General features: G+C 44.5%; 1 protein-coding gene across 1 annotated transcript in view; it reads right to left on the minus strand.

The window, feature by feature from the left end:
* Positions 1 to 17420, minus strand: part of alk (ALK receptor tyrosine kinase) — a 320052-nt gene that overhangs the window by 111271 nt on the left and 191361 nt on the right. The window lies entirely within an intron of this gene.

A 17420-nucleotide genomic window follows, 5' to 3' on the forward strand; every position in this document is an offset into this window, starting at 1 on the left:
CCTTTTAGGGGTTGCGCTGGTGAAATATTTAAGCGGGATGTAGTCCTCCCGACTTCAGCCCCTGGACTTGGTTGTTTAAATCGTATGTGTGTGACGTGGCCAGCGAGGCAACAGGACCCCAGAGAGGCGCCTTTCAATAGTCAGCAGCAAACTGTTTCCCCGTAAATAAAGCGATGAAGGCGAGCGAATGGATTTGGAAACATGACATGAAGTCCATGGATCCTATTGAGAGAATAAGCATGTCTTAAACAAACTGCATGTGAGTTATGGAATATATTATTATGGAATATAAACATAGTCTCGCATGTTTTCAGGAGCGCGTAAAAGCTTCAAAACTCAAGATGATTTCCACTGAATGTAAAATGTCATCCGATCGAGCAGCATCCACCGATGGCGTGTTCCCAGTCAGAAACCGCTTCCTGACATTCGCGGATAATTGCGGTTGCATTTGGACAGCAGGGACGTTTCTCAGCTTCATTTTACACGTGTGCATACAGTCATTGAAATCTCCAGCACGCGACAACAGCAATTCAAAGAGAAAATGTGATGGCTTCTTGGAGACCAGCTCCTCAGAAGTTGACTTTTCCAGATGAAAAACGGCGCCACAAATACAAGTGTGTGTACAATATGTGAACTCAGTGCCGCAACATGATTCACGCGTGTTGCATCGCTGAACATGAAAGCTCAGCACTCCTGGAATATAAAAATAATACTGACAACTGTGCACTTTCCAAAGTAGTTCTGCTGTTTTCCCCATGCACTTTTTCAAAAATGACCTTCATGTCTCGCGCTAATGCTACATGCTGTAAAGTGCGCCAACGGAAAAGTCAGGAAGACGCATCTGGACGACGGGATATTGATGAGTTAAGCAAGGACCCCGTCGGTGCCGCTTGTAGCAGCTGCGTGACAGGAGGTGACGTCTCGGGAGCCTGAGGCCGAGCGACATATGCACGAGTGGAGCTCAAGTGCATCATAACTGTGGAGAAGGAACGCTCGGTGGTCACTCAGGACATCTGCTGTGGAGGTACGTGGAATGGATTTTGAATGATAAGTAGCGTCGGTGAATCAATTCTGACTTGTATTGTGGGCTCCATTCTTGGTGCTTGGGCCCAACACTGTGCTTTTGTTGGTTTATAGTCCCTCGCTTCACTGCCGTCCAAAGAAGGTCTCACACGTCAGAACAAGGCAGTGGTCGTATGACTGAGTCACTTCAGTAGTTTCACTGCTCTTGACTCTTATTTATTTAGTTAAACTTCAACGCAATGTTTTAAAGACCTTGCACTGCATACGAAACAGTAGCAATACAAAGATGCGTTTTGTGAATGTGATGCCATTCCAAGCCGTAAGTGGAACATGACAGAAAAATCCTGTTTTACAGCTAAAGACCTTTGTGAACCGCAGTTTTGTTGACATTACACCAGTTAATGTGACTTTGATTGGGTGAATCATGCGGCACTGTTGCCCAAACAGGAACAGGAAGCAACCATTTCAGGAAGTCGGCAAGTGTTTCCCCAAACAGGAAGCAACCAAGTGTTGGCAAACAGGAAGCAACGGCGTGTTGCCAGACAGGAAGCAACCAAGTGTTGCCAGACAGGAAGCAACCAAGTGTTGCTGAACAGGAAGCAACCAAGTGTTACCAAACAGGAAGCAACCAAGTGTTGACAAACAGGAAGCAACGGCGTGTTGCCAGACAGGAAGCAACCAAGTGTTGCCAAACAGGGAGCAACGGCGTGTTGCCAAACAGGAAGCAACCAAGTGTTGCCAAACAGGGAGCAACCAAGTGTTGCCAGACAGGAAGCAACCAAGTGTTGCTGAACAGGAAGCAACTAAGTGTTACCAAACAGGAAGCAACCAAGTGTTGCCAGACAGGAAGCAACCAAGTGTTGCTGAACAGGAAGCAACCAAGTGTTACCAAACAGGAAGCAACCAAGTGTTGACAAACAGGAAGCAACGGCGTGTTGCCAGACAGGAAGCAACCAAGTGTTGCCAAACAGGGAGCAACGGCGTGTTGCCAAACAGGAAGCAACCAAGTGTTGCCAAACAGGGAGCAACCAGGTGTTGCCAGACAGGAAGCAACCAAGTGTTGCTGAACAGGAAGCAACTAAGTGTTACCAAACAGGAAGCAACCAAGTGTTGACAAACAGGAAGCAACGGCGTGTTGCCAGACAGGAAGCAACCAAGTGTTGCCAAACAGGAATTAATAGAGTGTTGACCAAACAGAAAGCAACCAAGTGTTGCAGGAACAGGAAGTAGCAGAGTGTTTCTCAAACAGGAAGCAACCAAGTATTGCCCAAACAGGAACTGGCCCTGTTTTACTTAAACAGGAAGTAGCCCTGTGTTGCCAGGGAGCACTCAATAAAGGAAGCACCCGAGTACTCCTCAAACAGGAAGTAGTCCAGTGTTGCCTGAGCAGGAGGTAGTCGAGTGTTGCTGAAACAGGAAGAAGGCCCCATTGTTGTCTGAACAGGAAGTAACAGGATGGACTCAAGTATTGCTAATAAAGGAAGCACCGGAGTACTCCTCGAACAGGAAGTTACTGAAACTGGAAGTAGCAGGAAGTGTTGCAGGAATAGGAAGTCAGGGAAAATCATTTATTCTGAAAGACAGCTTTACTGTTTAGTGTTTCTAAAATACTTTCTGTGAAGAAGTATTCATCACTTATTATTGGAATTTATTTTGGACAATGAAGTAAGAAGTAAACATCTACACGAGTTGACGTGACCCTACAGCAGGAATGAGAGTGGGTCACAACAATGGTCATGGGTTCAAATCCCAGTGAGATAATCCATGTGGCTACAATACAAACATGAGAATGGGCCAATGATGCTCGCACTTGCATAAAAGACGGTTTAATTCATTACATTTTAGACACAAAAGAGTGAGGAGAAGAAAGAATTCAACCAAAATGAATCATCAATTTGCATTAAAAAGCAGTCGCAGCCACGAGAAATGATTTCGAAATGCTCCTCTGTGGCTCACAAAACTGCTGAGTCTGTAGGGAAGAAAAGAAGTTCTGAGGCAAAGAGCTCAAGAAATTTGGGCCAGTTAGTTAGCAAAGCCGAAGAGGCAGCTGGAGAGGGTGGGTCAGATAAGAGCGAGAACCAGGTTGTGGAGGGATTTGAATATTTTGAGGAGGTGGATGGGACGGTCGCCACATTGGCGGTGGGCTGGGGGATGACACGCATGGTCGCGTTCCAGGAGAGACGCTGTTGGGTTCAATAAGCTTGGTGACAACTGTGTTGCTTGCTAGCGCTAGCTACACATGAGGGAACAGAACTTTGTGTGACTTATTTGGAAAATGTTAGTGTTATTGCTGGCTGAAAAAGTTGAACCTGGTCAACGATCTGAGCTGCTTGTGTGCGTCCGTGATCTACTTCCTGTGTGGAGTTCACCTGGCCTAACGGTGCAATTCATTGCGCTAAGGCAGACCAAAGTGCGGCTCGGGGGCCAAATCCGGCCCTTTGACTGTGTTTAGGTGGCCCATCTGAGTCAAACTATAAAACTGACGTTGTTGTCTCTGACATTTTTTGTCTTGTGCATTGTTTTTTTTTTGTTCATTATGACGCAACTGAAACATGACTTTCTCATTTGATTGTCTTAGCAGTATTTTTAAGAGTGAGTATTTCTTGTCCCTTAAAATACAATACAATAATAAGTAGATTTTGAAAGACAGATCCAGAATCTTTGAATGTTTTCTGTGCATTTTTAAAGGGTCATGTCATCATCACACATGATGTTTTTTTTTATTTTCAGTTTTCCCTCAACCTCCTTTCTGTCATGGTGGCTCAGGGGAACCGAACCAAATGCTAAAATCGCTGCTGGTGTACACATGACTCGAATCAACGAGAGTAGATTTAATCCAAATACACAAAAATCTAACACAAACAGGAACAAAGAAACAAGGAAGTCGACACCAAAACACAGAGCGAAAAACACGCACTCAAGACTCAATAACGGGGACAACAACAACACACTTGGAATAAACTCACAAGGCCCAAATAACAGAAAGCACTTGGTGGTGGAACTGACACACAAAGTAGAGAAAACAAAAGGTGAGTAGCAGAAACACTCGCACGAAGCACACAGCTAATAGTGAAAGGCAGAAAATAAAGCGAGGAAGAAACTAAGAAGACAGCAGATAATACATGAAATAACCATCTGGCAACAGATTCTGACACCTAGGTGTTGAAAATCCAAATCTTGGTTGGAGGATTGTTGCCAGGTGTGTTGCGGTGAAGGTGGTGTGACAAGGGAGAACAGGAAACAGAACAACACACAACCAGGAAATGCCAAAATAAAAGCACAGAATACAGAAACAACGCACTTTCCTTGGGTTCGACAGCCCCTCTCAACAGTCACAATATATAACCTGGCCTCTAAGGGGTTGTGACAAGGGTCAACCCTCCCTTTTGCCCCGAGTAGCTGGGATAGCACTGCAAAGAGTGACTCAACATTAGCCTTTAGCTTCACCACAGAGCAGACACAACAGTGGCGAGAGACACCACCTCTCTCTCCCCTTTGACAACACACTTACCAGACTTTACAAGCTTTTTCTTCATCTGTTTCGTAAACGGACGAGTGAAACCTGGACTCACCCAAAGCCTTTCAGATATTTAAATCAGATCTCTTCTACTGCATTGTTTCAAGGTTCTGTACAATGACCCTCCATCCCCTCGCCAGTCCCCCGAGGACCCTGACTAAGCAGAGAGCTACTCCAGCAGATGGTAATGGCGGCCGGGGGATTGCCTCATTAGGGCCGATCACACGTCTGGAAAAGAAGGGAAACAACAGCGGACGCCATCTTTACAGAAGGGGCCGAAACCTGGAGGAAAACGCGGCCCCGCGACAGTCAGACTCGTGACGGCTCTCGCAATTAGGGTTCATTTTTCTGGGAGAGAAGATTATACAGCTATCATGGGACAGTAATTAGGGGCAGAAATCAGAGGTTCGGAGTGGAGGTGGCTCGTTGCTGTTCAAGCTGTTGTGCGGCATCTGTTCTCTGGCAGGCGGCCAAAGCAAAGTGTGGAAAAAAGAACGCTGCGACGGCAAACTGCAGATTCTTATACACAGTGATGCTCTACGGCGAGTGATGTCATCTATGACAGTGGTCCTAAACCATAGGTCTGGGGGCCATGGTTAGGCCGCGAGCGCCTCCTCGAGGGTCGCTTACACCTTTGGGCCGCGAGATGCTCAGTTTTAATCCATTAGCCACATATGGTGGCAGTAGTGTGTCACTTGACAGCTACAAGAAATAAATGAGGAAGAAAGTGATGCCGCCCCCAACAATAAAAACAGTTCATGAAAGTACCTGTTGAAGTTTTTTAAATTGGTTTGAACATTTTCATTTCACTTTACTTATTCATTTACACTTTACTTACGTCTTTAAAATATATGAGTTTTATTTTATGATATTTAGAAATGGTTTTATTATATTTATTTTATTCAGTTTTTCTCTTTTTTTTCTCTTTCTGTATTTTTCCCCCTTTTTTTTCTCCAGTAAATTTGATAGATATAACTTGGACCTGGTTCTGTTGCTGGTTGAACTTTTCAATGACAAATAAATATCTTTGCGATGATCACATGGTTTCATGTCATTTCACAAGGTTTAGGTTTGTTTACGTGTAAGTGAATTAAATATGGTTATTGATCACAAATGAAATCTAAAGCAATGAATCAGCTCTATTACTTAAATGGTCCCCGGGTCCATTTGTTCTGGGAAAGGTGGGACCCAAGGTCAAAAAGGTTCAGATCTTTAGGACTGTAACTTACAGTGAGAAATTGAGCATTAAAAATAAACATAATGAAATGTGTGGAAGGTGAAACTCATTTATATCTCCACCTATAAAGCCTGACATTTTTGAGGCAATAACTTGATGTTTTTCCACCGCTGTTTGCTATTCCGCGCGTCTCCATGTTTCTCCAACCCGAATGGCTCATTCACACAAACATATGAATGAAATCTGTGGCGCAGTTGTTGTTAGTCAACACAGCAGACATTAATGAGACGTTTGCCGAGCCGTGTGCGTGTGGCAGATTGTTCAAGTGTTGGTGAAGGATCCTTCAAAGCACTGCTCTTCAGCATGCTAACATGACTACCCCGATGGCTCATGGTTTCCACACGTGACCAGACCCTGCTGGACGTCAGGTTTCACCGGATATAGTTGACCTGAGCAGACACGCTCGGGTCAGCGGGATGTCCACACACAGCAGGTCCAAGTTTGAGTCAGAAACCTCGATGACAGGAAGGCTGTTACATCACCATACACTCGTGGAGGTTTGTGTTTCCGCTGGAGTGCCTCTTGTGAGTGACGTGGTTGTGATCAGAGTCCCACTCTGAATATTCATATTCATGACACCCACTCTCTGCAGTGGCACCATGGTGTTACCCTCAGCAGCAATTGATGCATGTCATCACCTCGATACATTTTTGTCTGTGTTTTAGTCATGTCTATGTGTCTTCTGTGGTGGACTGGAGAGCTGTCCAGGGTGTCCCCCATCTTAATCCAGTGCCCCGCATTTTTTAAATAAATAAATATATATATATATATATATATATATATATATATATATATATATATATATATATATATATATATATATATATATATATATATATATATATATATATTCAAGTTATATTCAAGTTTTTACATCACCTTATTTAAACTAAAGCTCTTTTAACGTCTTGAAAATATTTGTATAGTAGTGGAAACCCTGAGCATTGTGTAGTGAAAACCATCCCTGAACAAAAGCAAACAGATGCTTTTGTTTGCTTTTGTTCAGGGATTCCTCCATGTTTGTTGTTGTTGTTGTTATCATCCTAGCTGCCACGTGTCTTGTGCATCAGTGTGATCAGTGGACCAGGAACTCCTGCACTTACAAAGGTTCCCTGTTGTCTGGAGAGAAAACTGTTACATTAAATTAAATTAAATTATTAGTTATATTGGGCCATGTAAAAAATTATTAATCAATATTCTATTGTTTTACAAAAAATATTTGTACATAAAACGATGAATGAATATAAAAAATATTCTAAAAATATGCAGTATATCACGTTATAAAATAATTCAAAAATATTCTTATATGAAAATGTTTTCCCCATTATTGACACTTGATATGACAATAGATTAAAAGTAAACAAAAATAATAAATAAATTACAAGATCACATCAGTAGTCAATTATCAGATTATATACACATTATATATTATAGACATATAACATATATGTCTATAATATACAAATGAAGTGGAAAAAGTTGAAAACAGTTTGATTTATTTCAAGAATTAAGACAGAAAAACTGGACTTTAATGTGCTTCATGTAACAGCTGCTTTGTTATTCTGGGTGACATCACGAAGCTTTGGCAACAGCAGACGATGGTCACAGACCTGACAATAAACCAGCAGCCATCATGACTGAGAGCTTTCAGGAAAAGCTTTTAATGTCTACGGCTGAGACACGTTCTTCATGAGCGCAAATTAAAAATCAGCCCTGCTGTGAAAAACTAGGCCACAGTCGCATTTCCCCATTTTCTCCTCTCAAAAGCGTCAGCGGTGAGTGATGCAACTTTGACTGGTGGTGCTGAGATGTGGATGGAACGCAGGGGGAAGAGTGGGATTCCACGGCGCTGCCTTCCGTGAGGTGTCTTTGAAGGAGGAGAGGGAGGAAGGATGAAGAGGGTGACAAGATATCGCCACCAGTTCGGTCTCCGCAGGCTAATGTTTCACTGAGGAAATGAAATGAAAGTTGGAACGTGGGTGAACACATCTGGAGACTGTCTTTATTTACTTTGCTCAGTGAAGCAAGAAAATAGAGGGATGAACCCAAATAAACGACATGAATATCGGGAGATGGGCAGGGCTTGATGCATTAGTGGATGATAGAAGTGATGGATGAATAAAGGAGGGAAGGAAGAGGGTGGATGGAAGAGTGACAGAAGAATAATTCCTGGAGTTAAACGGATGATGCACGAGAAGGAAAGAAGGTAAAAGATGGATGAAAGATGAAAAGAAAGGAAGGGGTGCTAACAGGATGAGAGGATGAAAAGGGAACAGAGGAATGGACAGATGAAGTATTTTGAAAAAGTGTGCAAGAAAATGGGCGGATCTAGGATGACTATGTCAGAGGGGGATGAATGGATGAACAATGAAAAAAGGGAGTGAGTCCAGAGCACATGACAAGCTTGATGAAAGGATGGATTTGAATGAAAGAAGGTAGCCGGATGAAATGAAAGGGTGGATGGATGAATTAAGGAGAAGAAAAGGATGAGAGGAGTAAAATATGGGGTTGAAATGAAGTGAGCGTTCTGGGATGAATGGATGAAAATGTAATTGTTTGAATAAAGAAGGGAGAGCATAGAGGATGAGGTGAGGAAGTGAGAAGGGTGATGGATGAAAAGAGTGTGGATGGAAAAATAAAAGGAATAAAAGATACTGACTGAAAAAAACAGGAGTTTTCCCCTGTTATTATTCATTCAGAGCACAAGGGATGAATGGAAAGAGGAGGTGGGAGCAAAGGGATAGAGTGAAAGAAGAGACTGAGAACAGGGATGGATGGATGGTTGAGAAGGCGGTAGAGGGATGGAGGGAAGGCTGATGGAAGAGGAGTGAAGAATCGAAGAGATGGTGGATGGAGTGAGAAAGGAGATTCATGAATGGAGGGAGGGAATGTTGAACGGGTGGAAGGTGACAGAAGCGATGACTGGAGGGAGAGAGGGAGTCATGATGGATTGGAAAAGGTATTGGAAGGATAGAAGGAATAAGAGGTGAATGACGGGATGTAAGATAAAAGGATAGACGGTTGAAGGATGGATGGATGGAAGACAACAAGTGTGATGTCACAGCACATTCACGCTCCAGGTTTGAAAGAGTGACTCAGCGGTGTCCTCTCCTCCTTTGACGCCCTCTTTCCCCGACACGCTGCAGTTGTGGAGAAAGACAAGCAACGAAAGCGCCGGCGGAGGAGAGGGAGTTGTGCTGTAGCCGTGGCGATTTAAGCGCGCGCTCATTTACATCTGCAGAGGAAGTGTTCCGACCGGAGCCACTGGGAGGCCGGGGCGCGACGCGAAAAACAAAGAGGTGATTTAAAATTCTCCGCCGTCGCCCACTGCACCGGGCTTTGCATATTTGCCTGGTAAGACTTTTAAAAGCGTTGATCCACCGCAGGGGAGAGAGGGAGGCCGACAACAAGTTCAGTGCCGCCGCTGAGATGACGGGTCATTATCAGCGACTGAGCTGGACTTCAGCTGGAGACGACTGGCTTCATCAGGAACTCTAGTCCTCTGCGCACGGCGGAACAACGCAGTGACTTTCCAGGGGCACCGTGAGGCCATTCTTCAGTCGCTCAACATCGGCATGACTCCTACTGCACCAGACTCCACAGTCATCATTTTCAGAGCCAGGAGAGAGAGAGAGAGAGTGTGTTCCTGCAGCCGGCAGGAGAGTTTACATGTGCAGATCCCAGGGGTTACTGACTCAGACTCTCTCTCTCTCTCCACAACAGCAGTGGGTGCAGGGATGGTAAATACACACCGACATCAATGGCATCTCCAGGATGTAGGGAGAACTAACACCTGTTGTGTGGCAGTGTACATCTGAGGATGAATGACTGGATGAAGGGGTGATGAGTGAATGAAGTACTGCATGAAGGAACCACTGACTGGGACGATGACCAATGGATGAATGAATGAAGGGATGGATGAGGAATGAGGGGGAGGATGAAGGAATGAATGAGTGAACGATGGATGAGTGAATGAAATAATGCAGGAATGAATGACAGAAATATTTATGAAACAGAGACTGACAGATGAATGAATGAAGGGATGGATGAGGAATGAGGGGGAGGATGAAGGAATGAATGACTGATCGGTTGGATGAGTGGATGAAGGGATTACTTTTTGGATGAGTGTATGAAATAATGCACGAATGAAAGACAGACTAATGGAACAAAGACTGACAGATGAATGAATGAAGGGATGGATGTGTAATAAGGGGAGAATGAGGGACTGGTTGGATGGATGGGTGAATTGTTAGGGGGATGAATGAAGGAAGAATGTATGATATGATGACTGGGTTGATGGATGAGTGAATGAAATAATGGAGGAATGAATGAGAGAAATATTTATGAAACAGAGACTGACAGATGAATGAATGAAGGGATGGATGAGGAATGAGGGGGAGGATGAAGGAATGAGTGACTGATCGGTTGGATGAGTGGATGAAGGGATTACTTTTTGGATGAGTGTATGAAATAATGCATGAATGAAAGACAGACTAATGGAACAAAGACTGACAGATGAATGAATGAAGGGATGGATGTGTAATAAGGGGAGAATGAGGGACTGGTTGGATGGATGGGTGAATTGAATGTATGATATGATGACTGGGTTGATGGATGAGTGAATGAAATAATGTAGGAATGAATGACAGACATTTTTGGTGAAACAGAGACTGACAGATGAATGGATGAAGGATGGATGTGTAATGAAGGGAAAATGGTTGGATGAATGGAGGAAGGAATGTATGATGCGATGACTGGGTCAATGGATGAGTGAATGAATGGAGAAGTGATGGAAGGAAGGACGAGTTAATGAAGAGATGGACGGATGAGTTAACAGTGGATGGATGCGGAAGGAATGTATGGAAGGATGACAGGATGGATGGATGAGTGAATGAAGGGATAGATTCAAGGATGACCAAATGACTTGATGGAAGGAGGGGTAAGTAAATAAGTGATGGATGAGTGATGAAGGTGTAGTTGGATGGATGGATTAATGGTTGGATGAGTGGACTACCTGTGTATTTAGAAGCATATGCATTGCACCTTGGGTTGGATGAATGGTGGATCCATAAGCACCTTTAGCTTCAGCAGGAGACAAACACATGACTCACTAAAGGTGCGTGTAAGTGCACGAAATGAGCCACCTGGCCGTGAGGTGGAGGTGGACTGGAGTTGTTGAAACAAGTTAAGGAGGAAAAAAAGTTTTCTGATGAGCTGTATTTGACTCTGACTCTCAGCTCCTCTCCATCTGCTCCAGTCGCGGCAACCAGTTCCCTCTCTCGACCCAAAGCAGCCACCACTTGCTCAGCCTTGTGAACCATCGTCCTTTAAACCGCTGACAAACAAGCGAGAACCTTCAGCACATCCTCCTGTGCTCAGAGTTTGCCTTCTCAGAGTCCTATTTTTAAACAAACCAGCGGAGTTCTGGACTGTTTCTCTATCTCTTCTCGACAACCATCTGGCATCCCTTTCACCTCCTCCGGTGATGGAAGTCGGAGGTCAAAAGTGCAGGTGCGCACAGAAGTAGCAGCGGCAGCGGAGGAGGAGGAGGAGATGTAGAGGTGAAGACAGCAAAACATTGCTAAGTTTTTGCTCGCAAATATAAAATCATTCAAGTTCCTGCGGTGAAATTTCAGGTTTATCTCCGAACCCTGCTGCTGTCACTGATTCAAACGGGAGCGAAATTCATCTGTCAGGAGTTTTGTCTCACAGCTACCTGAAAACAAGCTTAAGGACTGAGAAACAGAGTCCGTCTTCCTTCTTCTTTCCTTCAGCTCTTTGTCGAAAGAGATTACTGAAACTTCAAAGTTGCCAAAAAGCTGTTTGTTTCCTTGTTAGTTACAGAAGTGAGAAAGAAGGACTAAATACATTTTTGATCCAGCATGACAACCTTGCTACTATTCCTCTTTTATTTTGCAGGTACTTCCTGTTTATACTCACTTTCTCACAAACCAGCCTCCCTGGATCAAAGGCAACTCTTGTGTGAAGTCAGATGCCAGTACACATCTGACCTGTGTGGTTTATCTGGCTGTGTTTTCTTGTTTGATCTTGTGGATTTTTTTTGCCAGTTTGTGTTCTACTGTGGTGGAAAGGACGTTTTTGGACACCCTTAAAATTCTCAAATATTATCATGAAAAATCTTATTTTACATTTGAGGTCGAGGTAGAGCAACTGCAATACTAGCGGTGCGCCGATTTGCCAACCAATCTCCAACTCCCTTATCCCTTCACTCGAGAACAAAACCCCAAGATACTTAAACTCCTCCACTTCAGGCAGGAACTCATTTCTCAGAGAGAGAGAGAGGGCAATACATACTTTTTTTTAGGGAACCATGGCCTCGGATTTAGAGGTGCTGATCCTCATCCCAGCCTCTTCACACTCAGATGCAAACCGATTCAGCGAGAGCTAATGGTCGCACTGCGATGAAGCCATAAGAACCAAGAGATGCAAAAATGTTGCGATAAAAGCAGCTTATTTCGAGAGACGTTTTTCGTGAGTGATTCTGGCTCTGATTTACCGTCAAAATACGTGAACAGAGAAAATTCATCGGGTGGAATGGAAGCATAGCTGCTAGTAGTTGCTGGAGATCACAGAGAATAGATCCACAGGACCCTGAGATGTCGGCGTCCATCTTTTTTTGCTGCGTCTCCGATCAGCCATATTGAAATTCCACTGATGCTAGTACCGCCCCCAGCAGACTGGGCTACCTCTGCAATGCAACTTTGAAGGTGGGGGAAGTTGCATTGCGTGGACCTTGTATGGTTGCTGAGCTACGTACCATTCGGCAACATGTGAGGGAACTGGACAAGCCAGCGGTCATGGGAACGCATCCATTTTTACCATAGCAATGAGGATGTGGTCTGCGCTCTGACGTCTACTTCGACACTCTCCGGGTGTGTCCCGGGTCTCCTCCCAACGAAACACCAGACCAGAGCAGGAAGCCAGAGCAACCTCAGTCCAGACCCCCCCTGCAGGCAGATGCCTGCATCCTCAGGCTGGAGCATGTGACCACAGAGAAGGAAACCGAATATTAAGACTAAAAGCAAATATGCAATTAAATTTGGAACTGTCTCTGTTTATACTTCTATCTGGCTAATTGCTGGACCTTGGGGTTCCAGCGCAGATAATCCCTTTAGCACACATGGGCTGGCGTCGGTTCAAAGCCCATTTCTCCTGCCAACCGTTTACTGCGAGGAAAACTTTTTAATAATGCCGCTATTGTATCTCAGATGTTTACATTTTTTTAAGCGGCTAGCGCTGTAATTCCCCGCGCCTGACAGTTTGTCGTGTGCCGCTTGTCGCCCGCGGCTTTGCGTCTCTCTGGGCTGCTCCCTCTTGATCCCCGACTTCCTCATGAGGATTAACACGTGCAAACACTTTGGATGAGGAATGAAGATCGTAAAATATGTTTTGCTTTGGTTCACTCAGCTGAAGTGACTCAGGGGCATTTGTACCTGAACACATAAAGATCACGACCTGTCAACAAGGACTACCACATCATAGGCAAACATCATAGTCCACGGAGACAAGAGGAGCTGATGTAACCTCACCCTCACACACTTCCTCTCCGTTCTTCTAGTATGCGTTGCCTGCTACCATGATTCCACACCATGTCAAACACCAGACGTTACCTCTGGTATTATTTTAAAATTCCCCCCACACAGTCATTACACCAGCTTAGCAACATTTTGGAGGTACTAATGCCGTGTGTATTTCATGGCTGCATTACACTGGAACGGGTGAATCTGGCACTGGAGCCGATGGCTCAGGATGTTTCGGGGGGGCTTGTTTGGACCGAGGACATTGTCCACGCACATGGACTGTGTGTCCCAAATACAATGAAGCATGCACTTGACATTAAGTTTAGCCCACCGTCGGTGGGAACTGCGTATATTTGATCGACAATACTGCAGCAGCAAAACTGCATTCAGTTACACAGCATCATGGCTCAAATATTAATGTACGGACATGAGAAAAAAATGTATTTTAGGATCTCAACTTTGGTGGTCAAGTAGGAAAGATAGAGACTGTCAAAGTGGCACCATGTGAAGTGAAACTATAGTCGACCATGTCGAATGGTTTTCATTGAATGACTAGCAAGACAAGTGAAAAAATAAACGTTTAAAATGAAAAAATATGCTTTTAGATTTGCTATAAAAAAATTGACATTTATCATTTCTACACTACTACTACTATTACAGTATTACTACTACTATTACTAATAATAATAATAGAAGAAAAAATGGAAAAGTTAAAATAAAATAAAAAATAGGACGGAAAATAATATTACATTACACTTCACATTACCATAAATAAACTGCTTATTCATCTGTGTGTTTGCAACATATCCTGTAATAAATCATAACAAAGTGCTGATTTGCATTTTATTATGCAGACTATATCTTTCCCTGGAATGGTCCCTGAACATCCACTATCAACAACACTGTAATTACTGATTATTAACAGTTAATACACAAGTAATTAGCTAAACAATACTAAATACTGATCTAAAGTGTGGCCTAGTATTATAATGTTATTGGTTAGTTGTGTGTTCTCTTCAGTAACGGCGCCTCATGTAGAGCAGCTTCGCATCAAAACAAACTGATATTCAGTTTACAAAATGGCCACCGTGGTCCAACAAATACAACACAAATGCAAGACGCTGTAACAGCATCAAGTTCTCGCAAAGCATACATAGAATCAAAGTATGAGGTGACGTCATTGCATGAAGCTCGTGTTGAGTGATGTCACCCACAGTCAGATTTGGTCTGGACAGTTTCTATTAGCATAGCAGCCACTGTCAGTGCACTGTATTTCAGTCTAAACTCAAGCCCGACTCTTCTCTTTAGGCATCTATTCTCGAAGCTTAATGGAGTGCAGAGACGACTCGCATGCTCCGATGCCGGCTGCACCACCTTGCGAGTATTCAGCTGGGTAAACATGTCAAATCTACAGCTCCTAAACTCAAAAGCAAGGGCACAGGTTAGCAATTAGCACTCTCTCCCGCCGTCTACGGGTGTGTTCCTCTCCCTTTGTTATGCCCTTCCATCCTCACATTTGCATCCTCCCTTTGGAGTGCGGGGAGTTGGTTCTGAGCGAGCCTCCAAATGGCAGCGATGGCGTGGGCGGATGGCTCCGACTACAAATGAGAGCGCAGTGTAATCCGTCACACATGTAATGAGCGCATCCTCGCTCCGCTCCCTCACCAAGACTCACTGGCGACGCATGTTTTCATTAGCGCGCGCGCCACAAAATGCTAGTGGCCCGTCGACTCCCACACGCATCAGCATCAGCAGACACAAGGGGGAGACTCATGGAAGCATGGCACTCATATGACTCAAATGCCCTTAAGGTGCGGCACAAAAACACGACCGTCAAATGTGTCCACGGCCTTCTGCTGAGAGCTCTATTTGCATTCACACATCCCACATGCGGATAACGTTAATACAAGGCAGGGGTGGAAATTCTCTCAAAGCTAGCGCTGGTGAAGAGCACTAACTTTGGTGGAGTTTTTCCTGCACGCGTGCTAATTCGCAGCAGCACTTTGGACGGCTGTACGTTATGCAATTGTGTGGGAAACAGGGAATAGCAACACCTCACACTGTGAATACCAAAATACACTGTATGATCTCTTCTTGTTCTTCCACCACATACTACGTTAAACACTTGGAAACAATACTTTTTTTTACTGTAATATGAATGAAAAATGGATGGGCTCACTTTCACTTTCTGATGCGATTTTTAAAAACTTTTCAATGAGAAAAATGAGACTTCAAATGAAGGATTCAAAGGCACTTCCTACCCTGCGTGGGACATTCAGCAAAAGATGGACGATGTCAACAGGTTGTATCGCAAGCATATGTCTGTTCTACTACTTCCTGGTCTGATGACATCCGCATTGTGATTGGCTGGCAGCCGCCGCATCAAACCAGGAAGTAGCGCAGGTCACGAAAAAGTTGTTCTCTAATACACATTTGCTGCGATTTCTGTGGTGTGGAATTGTGCACTCATACGTTACCCGTACATGTCGGCCGATCACAAGTCATCAGACTTATGCTAATATATGTGTTGCATGTGGTAGAAAGTGCCATCGAATCCTTCATTTAAAGCCTCATTTTTCTCATTGAAAAGTCATAATCCGGACACGTTCCATGTGCGGACACATTTGGTAGCGTAATATTGAGAGCTTTTATGTCACAGACAAAACACCAGTAGCTAACTGCCGCGTCAGTAGTTTCATGTCGCTAAAGTAAAGAGCATGTGAAGTCATTTTCACGTGGCCAACAGTAATAATGGCTGTGTGTAAGGTGAGGAGCCACAGCAGTGGTGAGTAAAGCAGCAACCAGCACAGCAGCTCAGCGTGAATACAAGTTAGTCACGCGGCCAATGTTGCCGCTGAACAATTAAACCCCAGGAAAACCTTTATCCAACCTGCCCTCCGACACTTCACCACTCGCCTCCTCCAAGAACAATCTGCATATAGAAAAGGCAGCTGGATGGCTTCTAATGGAGCACGCTGGTTTCATTTCAGATTTCATTAGCAAGAGCGCTCGTGGCCGACTCGGTAATGTGGACGGAGCAACAGCAGGTTAATATCCCAGGGAGCGTTTTACACAACTTTCGTGGATATCCGGTTCATTGGAAAAAAAATACTTTACTTGAATGTTTATTAAATAGGTTTGAACTGCATATGTTTCGTATCATTAAAAAACAACAAAAAAGCAAAATAAATAAATAACATCCGGAAATGAGATGGGGTTTTTTTTTCCCTAGAGGCGCCACTAAAGAAAATATTAATTTTGCATGTGTTTATATAAATATTTAAGTATATTAGACAAGATAATAATGGGTTAGGATCGAGTCTTTGTGAAGTTGCTTTGAAAAAAATAATTATTACATTATCGTTCACCTTCACCTTCACCTTCTTCTACCGCTTATCCGGGATCGGGTCGTGGAGGCAGCATTCAGAGCAAGGAAGCCCAAACTTCCCGAGCCGCACAAACCTCCTCCAGCTCTTCCCGGGGGATCCCGAGGCGTTCCCAGGCCAGACCGGAGACATCATCTCTCCAGCGAGTCCTGGGTCTTCCCCGGGGTCTCCTCCCGGTAGGACATAACCGGAACACCTCCCCAGGGAGGCGTCCAGGGGGCATCCGGATCAGATGCCCGAGCCACCTCAACTGGTTCCTCTCCTTGTGGAGGAGCAGCGGCTCCACCCCGAGCTCCTCCCGGATGACCGAACTTTATCTCTAAGGGTGCGCCCAGCCACCCTGCGGAGGGAACTCATCTCAGCCGCTTGTATCCGCGATCTCATCCTTTCGGTCATGACCCAAAGCTCGTGACCATAGGTGAGGATGGGAACGTAGATCGATCGGTAAATCGAGAGCTTCGTCTTGTGACTCAGCTCTCTCTTGACCACGACGGTCCGATACAGCGACCGCATCACTGCTGCCGCTGCACCAACCCGTCTATCAATCTCACGCTCCCCTTCTCCCTCACTCGAGAACAAGACCCCGAGATACTTAAACTCCACCACTTGGGGCAAGAACTCTCCACCGACCTGGAGAGAGCAAACCACCTTATTCCGGTCGAGAACCATGGCCTCAGACTTGGAGGTGCTGATCCCCATCCCGGCCGCTTCATATG

Source organism: Synchiropus splendidus, chromosome 16 (assembly GCF_027744825.2).
Source record: "Synchiropus splendidus isolate RoL2022-P1 chromosome 16, RoL_Sspl_1.0, whole genome shotgun sequence".
Taxonomy (NCBI): domain Eukaryota; kingdom Metazoa; phylum Chordata; class Actinopteri; order Syngnathiformes; family Callionymidae; genus Synchiropus; species Synchiropus splendidus.